Below are 16,243 nucleotides of genomic sequence, written 5' to 3' on the forward strand. Positions count from 1 at the left end.
GTGAAGTGTTGTTTATAGAAGTATGACCGAGGCCGACCAAGATGTTTACATGTCAGTCCAACAGTTGTCCTTGAAGGGAGTCACAACAGGGGAAGAGGATAGATAGAGGCACAGCTGGTGAGCTAGATTGGACCCGGGGAGGGAGGGGTGAGGGAGAAGGGACAGAGTAATACACAGCCAATTCTAATACATTTTAACAATCCATGACAAATTTGTCTATATCAATACTCCACTTGGTCAGAACTCAGGGCTTCATCGCCTCTTGTGGGACCATGGGTCACCCGTGACATCTCCTCAAGCCTGTCAGACAAGGCTGTCACCATAGTAACCAAGTGTTCAGTCTGTCTGCAGATGTCATCCCTCAGTCTCTTGTCTCCTCCGAACGGGCTGAGATCGTATTAGTCAGTCCTGTGATCCGGGCATCCGAACGAGCTGAGATGTTACTGATCAGTCCCTCAATCCGGGTCATCCTCTGATGCAAATCATCCGAACGAGCTGAGATGTTTATTGTCAGTCCTTCAATCCGGGTCATCCTCTGGTGTAATTCCGTCAGCCGAGTAACCATGGCCCCGTCGGCGTTTGTAGCTCCACGGCAGGAGGACACGCCAATGGCCCGACCGCAGATTTTCCAATCTTTCCAATCTTCCGATAAAGCAGGGCACCACCAAAGCCAATCATGAGTAGCCCTGTTATCAAAGTCCAAAATATGAATAGATCCTCTGCGTCCTCGATGGACAGAGGCTCCAGAAACACGGGGCACCAGGAATCCCACGCGTCCCGCACGTAGCCGGAGGCAAAAGTCCCCAAGGGGCAGAGGGGTTGTCCTGGAGATTCTTTCCTTTGTGAAAACATTTTGTCCAATGCGCTGAGTGACCAGTTGATTAGCTCCATGTTCAAAATGTTATTCCAGAATAGCAGATCAGGGTGCTCAGAAAACACGTCTGCACTCCTCGAGAGGCGGAAGTAGACCGCACCGCTCCTGTTGGGAATTCCGGCTCACCTGTTACGGGCCTCGCCGCTTCTTTTTCGGTTCATACTTCCCTAATGCTCCTCACTATTACTTCCTTACAGGCGGGAGCACGTTTCGATCGCTCTGTCTTAGTCTTGTCTTTTCTGTTTTTTTCCTTACTTTTTACCAACTGCATGTGATTTTCTTTAAATAGTCTTAGTATTTGAGGTGCATCCTCTTTTGTCGTGTGGTTCGAAAGAATTTTTTGTCCGTTTTATTGCTTGGATTTATACTTTTCCTCATCCGCAATGCCGGAGCGCAGTAGCAGAACTTTGTTCACACCCGACACCAGCTGATCTCACATAGATCGGCTGCAAAATATTTGACTCCGCTAGAAACGCAAAGCTTCCCTGAAGAAATATTGAGAAAAATGAGGACAGAAGGTGAGAATATTCAAGCTGCATCTCCCTTCGCTGATTATGGGTGGCTTATGCCTTGGCTCAGTTGGAAGAGTGTAGGTTTGGTGAGCAGAAGGGTCAAATCCCCACCAGAGCACCAAGGGTCTCGAGTAACAGTTCACACAAGCTCCCCAGGTGCCCTACATGGCAGCTCACTGTTCCCCCAGGGGATGGGTTAAATGCAGAAGACCCATTTCATTGTTACATTGTAATAACGACCAATAAAAGGTTTCTTCTTTCTTTTTCTTCAAGGACGTGAACATCATGTGTTGATCTTCCAGCTGCTGTTGCAGTTCAGAGTTCACCTGCACAGGGCATCAAACACAAAGGACATGTCTGATATTGTGGGGTTGGTTCCAGAAGTGAATCGTGGTTTTTTTTTACCTTTTTTAGGCAAATATGAAACTATGGACGTTGTTGTCTAGTTGTCCACATGCACAAACTCTTCACTGGTGAACATTAAGAGTGTTGACCTGACCCATGGCCTGATGACTCAGATGCAGTTTACATTAAAAGACAGCGCAGCGTCCTTGTACCGAGGAGACTAAGGTCTGTTGCAGAGCAGGGAGCTCTATGGAGAGATGGGATGAGTGGATCAGGAGGCCAGTCAGTCCTATGGATGCAGCTGGACTAATTACAAGGGGTGGAAGAGAGGAGGATGGTGGCATAGCAATGGTCCTAACTGGAGAACAGGTTCCTGCAGACTGTTACACACTAAGTGTCTGAAGAAGCCACATCACTGCTCTCCTGCTGTCAGTCTTCCATTTATTAATTATTAATTATTTAACCTGTTGGTTTCGTTTTTATTTATCGACCTTTAGTTTATGTCATTCCTGCTTGTTATAACTGTGACATGACAGGAAGAACTGGCGCAAGACACGAAGCGAAATGATTGCAGACACTCGATGATAAATGTCTGGACCACCTCCTCCAACAGAAATTTATGGACCTCAGGATTTGCTACACTGAGGATCACTGATGATCGAAAGCATCTGTTAGGAATTCAGTCTCACCATCACTGTTCATATCATTTCCTACTTTTTTTTGTTATTTTACTGTCCTGTCTGTGCTTCATTTTGTCCAGCCTTACCATTAGTCATGTATTCACCAACTGTGTTCAATTAGTCATTTACCATGTACACAACAAAAATATAAATGCAACACTTTTGTTTTTGATCTGAAACATTTTCTACATACACAAAATAACAACATTTCTTCGTCTTATTATTATTGTTTCTGTCAATCTGTGATAGTGAGCACTTCTCATTTGCCGAGATAATCCATCCATTATTTAACAGGTGTGCCTTAGACAATGTCAAAATTGTAAGTTCATCTGATTATAATGTATATAATATAATATAAATATATTCATTTCAGCAGAGGATTCGTGGCATCATAACCTTGTTGAGGGATTTAAAACAAAGTCAATTGTCTTAAATAGCACACATGGATTTTGGCTATTTAAAGCAATAATGTCTGAAAGATTTTTTTAGAAAAACTGTAGAATCTTTAACAGTATTTTGATACGGACGCCAACAACCCTTTAGAATTTGAAAAGAGACCTGCAGACCATCCTTCTTCCACCTGCACTCAGCTTGTCGACACAGCTCGTCCTGCTGCTGAGCCAAGGCTCAGATTTAATTTTAGGCAACACAGTTTTTCGTGGGGCCACAGTGTCCAGTAGGGTACAACAGGAGGAGTGAAACCAGGAGCTGAGTTCCTCTGTTGTGACATCAACAGTTGTGCCAGAAGGAGGACATAGCTGGTTAAAGGCAGCAGAAAACTGACCAGCAGTGGAGGAATTAAAAATCCGGCACAGGCGAGCAGGAGCAGGCAATTTAACTGCTGCACAGGAAAAGTCAGCATTAAACAAAATGGACAGGTGATCAGAAAACACATTAATACAGGTCTTTAAGTTTGACAGACACAAGCCATGAGAGAGAACAAGATCTAATGTATGTCCCTGATTGTGTGTGGGACCAGCCACACATTGTACCAGATTAAAAGAGTCAATATTGGCTAAAAGTCTCTCACCAGCGGTTTGTCAATGCTGTTTACATTAAAATACGTTTCTAAAAACAGTCGGTGTTTCTCGCAGTTCCACAGCCCGACGTCCGCTGGGTGTTAAAGTAGGAACATCCAGTCTTAAGAAGTTTGACAAGAGCGCTGCATTCACCAGTACCGACCCAAGTCTCTGTCACGCAGAGGAGGTCCAATCCATGGGAGCAGAAGAACGCCTTCAGAATAAAAGTTTTGTTGGTCAGCGATCACAAGTCCAATTCTGACTGAGGATTGTGGTTTAGAACAGGAGATCCGAGGACGCGCCCTCAGGTTACGGGGGTTTAGTCGCCGAGGAGGCCGGTGAATCTTATCACTGCCTGCAACAGGTGTCAGGCAGGTTGGGATGGGGTCCAGGAAACGCCAAGGTACAACGAAGGAACGGTGCAATACGTGTCCTGATCAGGAGGAACAAGGGGAGCGAGCCAAGCAAGTCTTCAGCTTCACCAGCTGACCACTGCGTTTACCGCAGCCACGTTTTCGCCGAAAAAGAAGCGCCGAGGCCCGTAACAGGTGAGCCGGAATTCCCAACAGGAGCGGTGCGGTTTTTTTGTCAACAAGGATTAAATAAACGGACATCCTTCACATTTTGTTGAAGATCCAAAAGGAACTGACCATTATAAACCAGCAGAGACTCAGTCTGTAGAGTTTCAAGAGCTAGAAAATAAATAAATACACAACAGTAATACGGACAGAAGACGAGCAGCCACAAAGACACCGGTGCCATCTTAACTTTTTTTACAATAGATTCACTATGTCCAGATGATAGATGATCTATAAGATAGATAGGTTTCAAATTACAGATATCTGTAATTTATTTATGAGTTCAAAATGTAATTAAAGACTACAACTACATATTGACAAGTCGCAATTGTAATAAAAATATCATTATTAGTCAGACATCAGTGCAGTGCAAAAGGCTCTTCTCCAAAGCTGGAGAGGTGGTGAGAAGGTGATGTTCTGTGGAAAAATAAAAAATGAAATAAAAGTCTTTGATTCAACTAAATTACAAACAGGTCTCAAGGGTTCTCAATCTCAGGTTCTCAATGTAGAAATAAACAAAAACAGAGTTGCAGAAGCACCAAATACAGATCTAATAACATTGGACTATCAAACATGTTTGCCACATCAAGGCTACTTATTCACTATTGTCCACAGAGAAACACAATCACACACCTTTGATTAAATAACTTTCATTTGACAATAAAACATGGACGGTGATCCTGAACAACCACGTATCAGCGAGGGTTTGATGGTCTGCTCTGATGCAGTTCTCACACACAACCAGCAGGTGTCGTTGTTCTGACTGTGTCATATGGTGTCGAGAAATGTGTCGATTTCAGTACCAACTGTATCATAGTTGCTCAGTGATTCATGAGGATTCGATTTCGCCATCTTTATTTAACATACCACTTTGCCTCCTTGCAAACTAAGACAGGGAATATAGACTTAAAATTCTTCTAGCGACAACTTCTCGCTTTTTCTTCAAGTGGACCACAACCCAGGAAGTGATATCCGCAAGGTAAGACGGAAATAAAATAAAACACAACCAAAACTCTTGGAAACAATCAATCCTACTCAATCAAATAAACGAAATAGCATTAAAATCACCATAAGCATTAAAAATAACCAAAATCCCAAAGTATACAAATTAACGTAATCACATTACTCGGTGAAAACAGCGTTTCCAATTCACAAGCGCCACCTAGTGGAAACGGACAGCAACTCAGACAATGAGAAACAAACACTTTTCTATACTTTTTCAGCTAAAAAGAGAACACGAAAACGAACGAAAAAACTTAGAACAATAACTGAAAAAAACCCAAACATTTTCAGTCAGTGTGAATAGATACATTTTGTTAATATCTGGACTTGGGTGCCAGTACCATGGGAGAGTCATGTATCCAGTTGGATTTCACTGGAGAACTTTCCCGTGCACTTGTTGTTTTCTCTCGCAAGTTGACTCTACCGCCATCGTTTTGTGCTGAATGTGGATTATGTGCAATAGATCAACAAACCCATACGGATAGCGCTGCTGTCTGATTCTTGTTGTTGTTCTGAGAGACTTCTGGCTGCTGAGTTTTTTTTCAGCAGGTTCAGTTTGTCTCACTATATAAGATGTTTTTTTTTTCTGTGGTTATCGCTTTAAGATATCTGATCTTCTTCTTTACATCACTGCTGTACAGTCGTTTACAGTTTTCCTCAAACTAAAGTAACTACTGCAGCACATCTGCTCTGTGACGTCAAAGGTTCCATTACTAACTCTACTGATACCAGATAGATCATCTTCAAGCTAAAATAATATTTTATCTGCTACATTATGGCTAATGGCCTCCTACAAGCATCCTGATGCTCTAACAACAGAACTATTAAACACTACTGAACACTATTAAACTATGACACACTATCCTCCCTAAGTTATATATGAGACATACTGTACACATGGAGCCAGCAGCTGCTCTGGGTATCATAAAGCTCCATCTGTTCCATGGTTATATATCTGATGATAATGATGGTGAGGCTTCTCAGTCTGTCACTTCACTCACTGAACAGTAAGATTGTTTACATTCTCCCTGTGCTTGTTTGCTTTGCTGCTGGATGCTCTAATATGAAGTTCTCCAGATCAGAATCATGTGATCTTCTGCATGATAATGCACAACAACTACACTGTAACTCAGGTTCAACCGGATGAACTTGGAAATGAAAATTCTTATATTTCCCCCCAACAAATGTAAATAAATGTGTGAAATTTAAATTGTCTCGTTAATCCAAGCTGGAACGGAGCAGTAAGACCAAAGTAAAAGCTTGATCTTCAGTGATGCTAGAGGTGACAGAAACTCTAAGGGGTCTGTTGTAAAGAAAGGGGTAAGAAGAACTAGAGCAAAGCATTGCCAAGGAGCAAAACAAAGTAAAAACATTTAGTCTGTCAAGAGCTGCTCATTTTATGTATTAACCTTTCTTTGACAAGACTTTAGAAGTATTTTGTAGTAAAGTTTTGTATCATTAGATTTTACATGTAAACAGAAGATATTCTCATAGACTGCAATTCTTTCTATGTTGAAGCTATTGTTTCCAGCCTGTTCTACAACATTTCTGTGGATGAATATTTCTACATCTAAACGCAACATGAGCTACTGGAACCTAACGACCCAAGTACACAGAAGTAAAGTTACATACAATGGTTTATTATAACACAAACAAACTCACTGCGTGGCAGGACTGAACTCTAACACAAAAACGTGAGAACTAAAAATCACTGCTACGCAGGAAAACTAACACTGCTACGTTAACAAACCAACAACATGGGCAACAATACTGTAAACATGAAACACAAGACAATCACTGGAGACGACTAAACAAGCAGGGTCCTACAGATCACAACTAAAAACGCTCCGTTCCTCACGGGCACACAAACCTAAACGCAGATGACTACGACAAACCTTCACTGATGGAAAAGGCACTGGAAATCAGAAATAAACCAAAATATCCACGTCTCCAAAACTCCGCGGTTCTTTATCAGGTAATATTGGCGTAGCTTTCGAGCAGAATGCTGTTGCCAGTCATACGATAATTATCGTATTTATGCGATAGTTTTGTCTACGGTGTACGATATCGTAGAGCCAATATACGATAGTTTTGACACTGCTGTTTGTTATGTTTTGATTTTGTTTTAATTCTTGTGCACTTTACCAGAAATTGTTTTTACGTGTAGCTGATAGGTTTTGTGACCTGCTCAGGTTTGTTTGTTTCTGCGGTGTTCAACGGGTGTCGGACATCGTGTCCCATCTGGCAACAGTGAACATCATCATCCAGACACAAGCTACAGCTGCTGCAGTCTGAGTCAAAGTCATAAGCTCAGCTGAAACACACATGGAAACACATGCAAACAAAAGATAGACAGATAATATGGCATCTATAATATTAATGCTCTTTTTTATTAGGAGGGATTAGCTCAACATCCTATAGCGGATTCAATTTAATAATTTATTTAAGCAGAAACAATAATATTTCTTGAAATTGGGGAACCAGGTTCTTTAGAACCAGAATCACACATTAATTAATCTACTTAAACACCAGATTTCAATTTAATGAGTTAAATATTATTTAATTTTTATTTGATAAAAGCAAGTCAACCTCCAATGTCATGAGTTCTTGTTGCAGTGTCAGTGACCTTTTCCATTGTCTAAATAACACAACACCAGGTCTTCTGAATGTTTTATTACACTAATACTACGGGATATATGGATATAAATATATGCAGGCCAAAAACAAGTATTAAAATAAAAAGCAGCAAACATGAAACAACCAGCAATATATGAACTGATAAAATGGTGTGAACGACTCTGTGTGTGTTTCAGCACTTTGAGGAAACATCAGCACTCTCAATGAAATCAAAAGGAGGTATTGATCTTGTCTGTCCGAAGCAGTAGGAAGCTTCCTCCAGTCCAGTTGCCACGGCTCCTGGAATCACATTCGTCGTCTAACTGTGGAATGTTCTGGCCCGAGTTTGTTACGACTTAGTGAAGCAGGCCTGGATCATGTAAGAACATCAGCTGGGTCCAAGAAAACAGAGCTTCTTCACAGCTTAAGAGGTAGGAATGACTGGAGCTATAGGAATGGCTCAATCTGGGTAATACCAATCAAACATATTGTAGTGTTGAGGTACCTGAAATCATTACATAATTACCATGTCTATAGATCTTTAACTGAGAACATAAGTATATACAGTGAGGAAAATAAGTATTTGAACAGAGAGTGAGAGACATAATCCAGAAAAAGAAATATCACAATGAAATCACAATATGTGACTTTTAAAATTTTTTATTTGTATGCTCGCTGCAAATAAGTATCTTTTATCCTATAGTTTTTTTTAAGTAAAACCTCCATCTCGGCACACTAGCTCAGATCAAATGTCCCCTCTGATGGGCAGGGTGACGTGGATGATTCTCACGTCCATCTCCACTTGTGTGGTATTTCTGAATTTCTTCCACCAACACGTCGACTGGAGACATGCTCTCATTCAAATGCCCCATCTTTTATTATGTACCTTTACTTTACATATGATTTCAAACTCTTAATTATGTGTGTATCTAAAATCGTCTCGATCACCGTCCACTAATAATGTAAATTCCTTATCTTTATGACCTATAGTCATAAATATAATATAACTGTTAAATTGTAGTAAGACGTTCTTTTGTTCAGGACATCTTGTTTTGGCCTCTGTTTTGAGCAACTGGCCTAATAATAATTGGTAGGGACTATGTAGCTGATGAGTTTTAATTTTCCTGAATAAAAGAATAATTCAGGTGCAAAAGCGAAACAAACCTCTGCAGAAATACCCACTTCAAAGTAACTTTGGAAGAAATATTACTGATGTATTATTGGAGTTAATAATGTGAAGTGTTTTATTTATTTTGCTGTACCTATACAAAATTTTTATGAATAAAACGTTGGACGTAAAGTGACAGGAACAGTCAACCTTTTGTTTTCATGTAATATTAGCAGTAGTTTTGATCACAGGACTGTGAAGCTGAGCCACGGGTGCACAGAAGCTGCTTCCTAACACACAAACATACTAAAAGCAGTTGCTACTAGTGCTGACGACTGTGGTGGAAATTTTTCAATAAATAAGTTGATGAGAGAGTTGTTTTTTTGTGCAATTTATTGTAATAACAAAGAAAAGTAAAATATAATGGTGAAGGCAAATCAAAAACCATCTGGGGAGATCAGAACATACACCATGGAGGTAAAGATCACATAATCATCAAGTTGTTTTACCTTTTTGTCCCTTTATCTGGCAGAGTGGAATGTCTCTTTAGTCCAATCAAATTGCAGGTACCACTTTATCCCTGTGGAGATGTTTCCATTTTTCCACCTGGTACCACTGGCGTCTCAGAGTGAACGGGCCATAAACGGCTACAGACAAAGAGAGACACAGCTCCTCTGCCTTGTTTTGGGAGTCAGATAGCTTAATTTTGCTTAATTGACAAAGATAGATTAATTTTGCCGAATTGACAAACACCTTTTACTTATGGACACCATATAAATAGCCCATAATTTCACTTTTCCACATTCTTTACACCCCCCTCCCATTTACTGCATGTTTCTCTCCATCCTCTCTCAAACCGGTTCCATCGAGGGCCGCTGTCCCTGCTGTTTTTTCAACTCTCTCTGCCCCAACTCCTGCTGATTACCATAACCAGGTGTGTTCAGTCAATGACAAGCTGGAAAAGCCAACTGACACACCTGATCAAGATCATTAGCAGACAGAGCTTTATGACAAAGAAGTCATAGATCCAAATGCTTTACATTGACTGGATTAACTCTGTCCCTCTCCCCTTCCCGGGTTGAATCTAGCTCACCTGCTGTGCTCCTACTGTCTTCCCCTTATTGTGGCTCCCTTCAAGGACAAACTGATCTGTAAACATCTTGGTCAGCCTCGGTCATACAACTATAGACATTCATTATACCTAAGCAGATACACCACCTCCCCTCCAAGACCAGTCTCACCGTCTGCTCTCTGACCTTTATCTACCCCCCAAGCCTGAAAAGTTCATTAAAAAATACCAGTGAGTTTTCACTTTTACTGTGCCTACTCTTATATTGTTTGTATCATATGTTTTTTGCATTTGTCCAGTATTGTTCCGATTGTATTGCTACTTGCTTGACTTACTTCAGGAGTGGCAGCGCACACAGACGCAGCACCCTCTTCTCAGTTTTGTTGCACTTGTTACAATGGTAAATGGAAAATGTTGTGGATTACTTTTATTTTAAAAAGGACCAACGAAGGCAACACTGCCACAGCCACACACCTCAGCGCTTGTATGTATGTGGACTTAATTTCATCTTGGACTGCTTCGAGAACAAGAGTGCTAAGATGCTGGGCTCACGTTATTTTGTAGAAATCTATACCCACATCGCTTTAAACAAGCAAACTAACATATTCCATCCATCTTCTATCGCTTAATCCCGTACGGGGATTAAACGGGGTACATCCTGGACAGGTCGGCAGTCTATCGCAACACATAGACAAACAACCATCAACCTAATGCATGTTTTGGGGCCATGTTTTGGCCTTCGAGCAGATACAGGCAGGGAGCGGTGGATCGAGCTTTTGTCCTGTTGAAATGTGCTGCAATTGTTACAGGCCTCCGGCTGGAGACAGGTCTGTGTCCTGTTTAATGCAGGAAAATAATTAAAAGAAGTGACTGCTCATGAAAACTATTTTACAGGTGAACCGACCCTATTCTGTCATTCTTACGTTTTGGGACTTTACTCAAGCATACTGTGACGTTCTAGCCCCTGAAAGAGCTTGTCTGAATTGATATGAATTGATTGGTCCACCATTTGGTCTCGTTTTTTTTTTTTTTACCAAGGCCATAAAATGCAATCGGCCATTATTAGTGGCTGGGAGTCCTTTCAATCATGTGTAGGTGTTTTTAGGCCAAAAATGTTTTTCGCATAAATAGGATCTTTGGCCAGCCTTGAACACTTGGTTTGTCATTGAGGTGGAAAAACGCTTCTCTGCGCTTTGCAGTTTTGTCTCCAGTGTGAACACATGTTTGAGCAAATTACTGCTGAGATGATTACTGATTACTGAGAGAACACTTTCCCTCACTATTCACATGAATAAAGTTTGTCTCCTGTGTGATCGCATTGGTATGCCTGTAAACTACGGTGTCGAGAGAATGCATTTCCACACTATTCACATAATTAAGGTTTCTCTCCAGTGTGAACACGTTGGTGTGTATGTAAATGATGGTGTCGAAAGAAAGCTTTTCCACACTGTGCACATGAATAAGGTTTCTCTCCAGTGTGATAACGTTTGTGTGCCCGTAAACTACTGCGTTGAGAGAATGCTTTTCCACACTGTATACATGAATAAGGTTTCTCTCCAGTGTGAATGCGTATGTGTGTTAGTAAAACACTGTGATGAGAAAATGCTTTTCCACACTGTTCACATGAATGAGGTTTTTCTCCAGTGTGAACACGTTGGTGTGTCCGTAAATGACTGTGTCGAGAGAATGCTTTTCCACACTGTTCACATGAAAAGGGTTTCTCTCCAGTGTGAATGCGTCTGTGTACCTGTAAAGTCCTTTGTTGAGAGAATACATTTCCACACTGTTCACATGAATAAGGTTTCTCTTCAGTGTGAATGCGTCTGTGTACCCTTAAAGACCTTGGTTGAGAGAATGCTTTTCCACACTGCTCACATGAATAGGGTTTCTCTCCAGTGTGAACACGTTGGTGTGCCCGTAAATTACCCTGCCGAGAGAATGCTTTTCCACACTGTTCACATGAATAAGGCTCTGGTGGTCTGGTAAACGCCTGGCTACGTTGCTGACGAAGATACAGCCTTAAAGGTCTTCGTCCTCTGTGTTCCTAAAGTGACAGAAACAGAAAAAGAGAAAATCAGGAGACCATTCAATGGAGAGCATCCTTACAAGTAAGATAACAGTCAGGTAAGACTGGTGAGTTAAGAATTTAACTCCTTAGTGGGAGTCGCAGGGATTGTCATGTCTGTCTTGTTTGTTCTACGTGGGTCTGGATCAAAGTTAAGGAGGGTGTTTTTTTGGAACAGCTAGAAAAAGAATTACGGTTTGAGAGCAAACCTGGCACCTGGCAGTACTAAATTTTTGAAACTGTGGAAAAAGAAGTACGGGTTTAAGGGGAAACTGAGGTACAGTCCATGTGAAAAACAAGTTGAAAGATTAAAGGTTGACGCTCTTAACACTCGCAGAGCTCCAAACAAAGAAAAACACCTGCAATCGTTGGAGGCTATGAAGTGGCGAGAGCAAACACTTAAGCGGGGACAGGATATTCAGAAAAAACTAGATATTAAGCGTTAATGGCTTGCCCTACAGGCAGCTGTTGTGGTGAAGCCAGACGAAGAAACCATCTGTGCTAGTTAAGGTGCAAAAATTAGTGAAGAGAGAAGATAGAAACCAGATCAAAAATTACCAGAATGCTAGGGAGCAGTAAAAAAATTGGACATTAATGAACCTGCAGCTGCTAGAGCCGACCCCGTAGCCAGCCACACCAGAACAACTCACAAATGTAAACTTCACTCCTTAATGTTAGGAGAACCTATACGTTATCCTTGTCTGAAACCCCTCAAACAACAATATAACATAATTGACAGTAATTACGATTGTGGTGGGTGCGGCCCAGCCCCCAACCCACCCCACCCCAGGGGGAGCGAATGGAGAATTATATCCACTCGTAGAAGCAAACCCGCATTATGGGGCGACAACAGTGCAAAAGTGCATTTGATGACAGAGACACAATTTATGTCTTCAGACCCTGCACAGAAACGGTTGACCCAAAATTAGATGTGGACGCCTGGGATGATAAACATCGCCAGCTGATTGATTCGTTTGGACTCAACGGCTGGGAAGTTGATCAAACTTTCAGAAAGTCTCTGACCTTAACTGGGGCAGAGTGGAAGGTGACTTTACTAAGAAAGATGCACGCAACACAAATCTACCAGTTAAAGCCGTGCATTGAGAAGCCAAGTTGAGAAGGTGCATGAAAACATGAAAAAGTTGTGGAAGAAAACACCTGACTATACAAAAAGAAGGAGAAGATGTGTTTGAGTACAGAGCACGGTTAGAGGAAGTGCTCCGAAACCTCAGCGGTTTAACCGAGGACACCGCTGATGCTTATCAGCAGCAGCCAAAACAATCGCTGATGGCGGGTTTTCACCACACCATAGCTGACTTCATCCGAAAGCATGACCTAAACCACCGCACAGCTAATGTCCCCTACACTATGAACTATGATCACCACGCATCTGAAATCATCAAAAGAAAGAAACAGAAAGTCAGCAGCCGTGTTTGGGTTTTTTGAGAGGTCAGATGAAGGTGAAGGAGAAGAGTTCAACACTTTCTATCAGAACTCAGTACTTGTAAAGCAGTTGTAAAGCAGTAAAGATGCTACATCTGCGACCAGCCAGGGCACTATGCCAGACAGTGCCCCCGTAGACCTGGGCGCTCATATAAAGTCTTTAGAACTCCTAGAGAGTTTAACAGACCACACCCACAAAACCCATACATGTACTGTAGATAGTTCATTGGTAAAGCCAGCAGGTGATGATGCAGAGACACTGGACCTCACACAGTCGGTAGACACCTTTTTGTATACATCAGCTGAGCAGCTCCCCACTAGAGACCTCCTTGTTAACGGTACGCGACTTACCTTTTTGTGCTATTCAGTAGCTGAAAAACTGTGCTGAGAGATTAAATTCCCGGACTCCAGAGTTCTTCCCGGTTCATGTTTGTTAAATCAGCAAAGGTTCTTTTTCAAAGCCAATTATGATCACTGACCCTAAGACTGGGGAGTCTGGGCGTGCCGAAGTTGTGCTGTGTCCAAAGTGTCCCGTAAACCTGCTAGGTCGTGATTTGATGACACGATTTAAAATCTCTATTGTCCCCACTTCCAAAGGTATGGTTGTTATAGGCAAGGGCGAAGAAATACTGACCATACCGTTACACAGCATTGAAGAACCACATTACTACTGGACATTAGATCTGCCAAATCCAGACCCCACACACACACTTCTGAACAGTTATTGTCCCTAGCTATTAAGTGTCAGAAGGGAACCTTTACACCTCAGTCTTTAGAGACGTTTCACATTACCTTGTGATACAGACATTCACCAAGGCCAGATTTTAATTATGACAACCAGATTTTTAATTTGGGCCCCCGGAGCATCACTCTAAATGCCATGTACACTGACCGAAAGGGCATGACAGGGTGTGCAGTTCCGCTCACCAAGCAGGCACTCGAACTTTGCCAAGTGCAGGGTTCTACCCCTCATGTGTCAGTAACCAAAGCGCCACTCCAACAGTGGACTGACATCGGGGACTTCGTCCTCAGCGCAACACAAATCCCTTCTTGGAAGGACATCGGGGATGGTTGGCTGATTGACGAACCGACACGCTCCATCTATATGAGACCTTCAGGATGGGTGGTTACTACCTCACCCAGTGTCTATTTGAATGTCCCACATGAGACGGGAGAATGACTTGCTTTGTGCACACTGCCTGATCCCCCTTCATCACAGGTTCCAGATTCTTTTTGGTCGAAAGGGAAAGCAGATGTAGGATTAATGACCCATTTCACACCAGTGGTGATTAAAGCTAAAACTGATTACCGCCCCCGCATACGTCAATATCCGTTGAAACCAGATGCATTAACCGGTACAAACCAGTCCTTGATGATATGATAAAAGCAGGCATTATTATAGAATCCCCAGATGCTCAGTGTAACAGTCCGATTTTTTCAGTTAAGAAAGCAGAGTCAGGGGCATGGAGGATGGTTCAAGATTTAAGAACAGTGAACCAAGCAGTGAACCAAGCAGTGCTCCGTGTGTGCCCGATCCCCACACATTACTTAACCAGCTAAACCAGATAAGCAATGGTTCACAGTTGTGGATCTGAGCAATGCATTCTTTTCCATACCATTAGCTAAAGAATCACAGGAATGGTTTGGGTTCACATAGCAGGGAAAGAAATACACCTACACCAGGTTACCACAGGGATATTGTGACAGCCCCTGTTTTACAGACTTTAAAATGCCAAGCCAAAGTCAGTTGTTGTTATTTTAATTGCTTCTGATACAAAGCAAAACAATGAGATCACTGCACTTGCATTGTTCCGTCATCTAGCAAAGACGGAGAACAAAGCTTCGCTTTCAAAGTTGCAGTGGGTCAAAAAGAAAGTGACCTTTCTAGGACATGAACTGTTACCTTACAGTCGCAGCTTGGCGGTCGACAGAAAGGCGTCTACTTTAGATGCTCCTAAACCACAAACGAAACAGCAGATTATGCAGTTTCTAGGTTTGTGCAACTACGGCAGACTATGGTTACCAAGCTATGCACAAATAACACAACCGTTGTTAGATGTGATCTACTCCAAATCTTTGTCTATGAAACAGACTACAGAATGGACTCCAGAAGCTGAAAAAGTTTTCACTTCGCTGAAACAAGCTTTTACTGGTGCTACAGTATTGAGTTTACCTGCACGGCACCTTTCGATTCTGTCAACACTTATGCCACAGTCGTACATCACTGTCAAGCGGTGTAACACACTAAACCCTTCTTAGCTAATTCCAACACAAGAGGAAGTGGAACAACACAGCTTTACAGAAACCACTGAACATCAGTGTAAATCGAGCAGACCTGAGAGACACAGCTTTGGCAACGGGAGAGGTCTGGTTCGTTGATGGTTCGTGTTCACGGAAATCAACTAGACAGACTCAGACAGGTCTCTCGGTCGTGACCCATGATAGTGTGATGCGCGCAGGAAAACAAAGCAGGACTAGAAATTGATTTAACGATTTATACTGACTGCCAGTATGAATTTTCTACACTTCACTATTTTGCAGCTCAATGGGCCCGTAGGGGAATGACAACCTCTACTGGCAAGCCAGCGGAGCATGTGGATTTGTTGAAAGACTTGCTAAAAGCCGTGTTATTATCTAAGTCCATTGCTGTGTGCAAATGTGCTGCACACACCAAACAGAAAGACCCTGTTTCACAGGGCAACACTTTTGCCAACAAAATAGCTAAAAGAGGCTGCAGAAGGCAGACATGGTGTTTGGATCTTAACAGCTATTTCACAAAGTCCTAAGAAACCTTTAGACATCCAGGTGATTAAGGATATGCAAAGCCAATCACCGACTTAAGCTGAGCGCAGCTTTAATCGATGGAATTTACAAAGTACATTCCAAACATGTTACACCCATACCTTACCATGAAAGCTTTTACAAAAGGTCT

General features: G+C 42.0%; 1 protein-coding gene and 1 pseudogene across 1 annotated transcript in view; one reads left to right on the forward strand and one right to left on the reverse strand.

The window, feature by feature from the left end:
- LOC129603091 (uncharacterized) overlaps positions 1-16,243 on the forward strand; it is a 506,300-nt gene that overhangs the window by 202,165 nt on the left and 287,892 nt on the right. The gene's annotated exons all lie outside the window — the stretch shown is intronic.
- The window catches only part of LOC114851365 (zinc finger protein OZF-like), a 42,768-nt pseudogene that overhangs the window by 22,654 nt on the left and 3,871 nt on the right, over positions 1-16,243 (reverse strand).

This window comes from Betta splendens, chromosome 2 (assembly GCF_900634795.4).
Source record: "Betta splendens chromosome 2, fBetSpl5.4, whole genome shotgun sequence".
Lineage (NCBI taxonomy): Eukaryota > Metazoa > Chordata > Actinopteri > Anabantiformes > Osphronemidae > Betta > Betta splendens.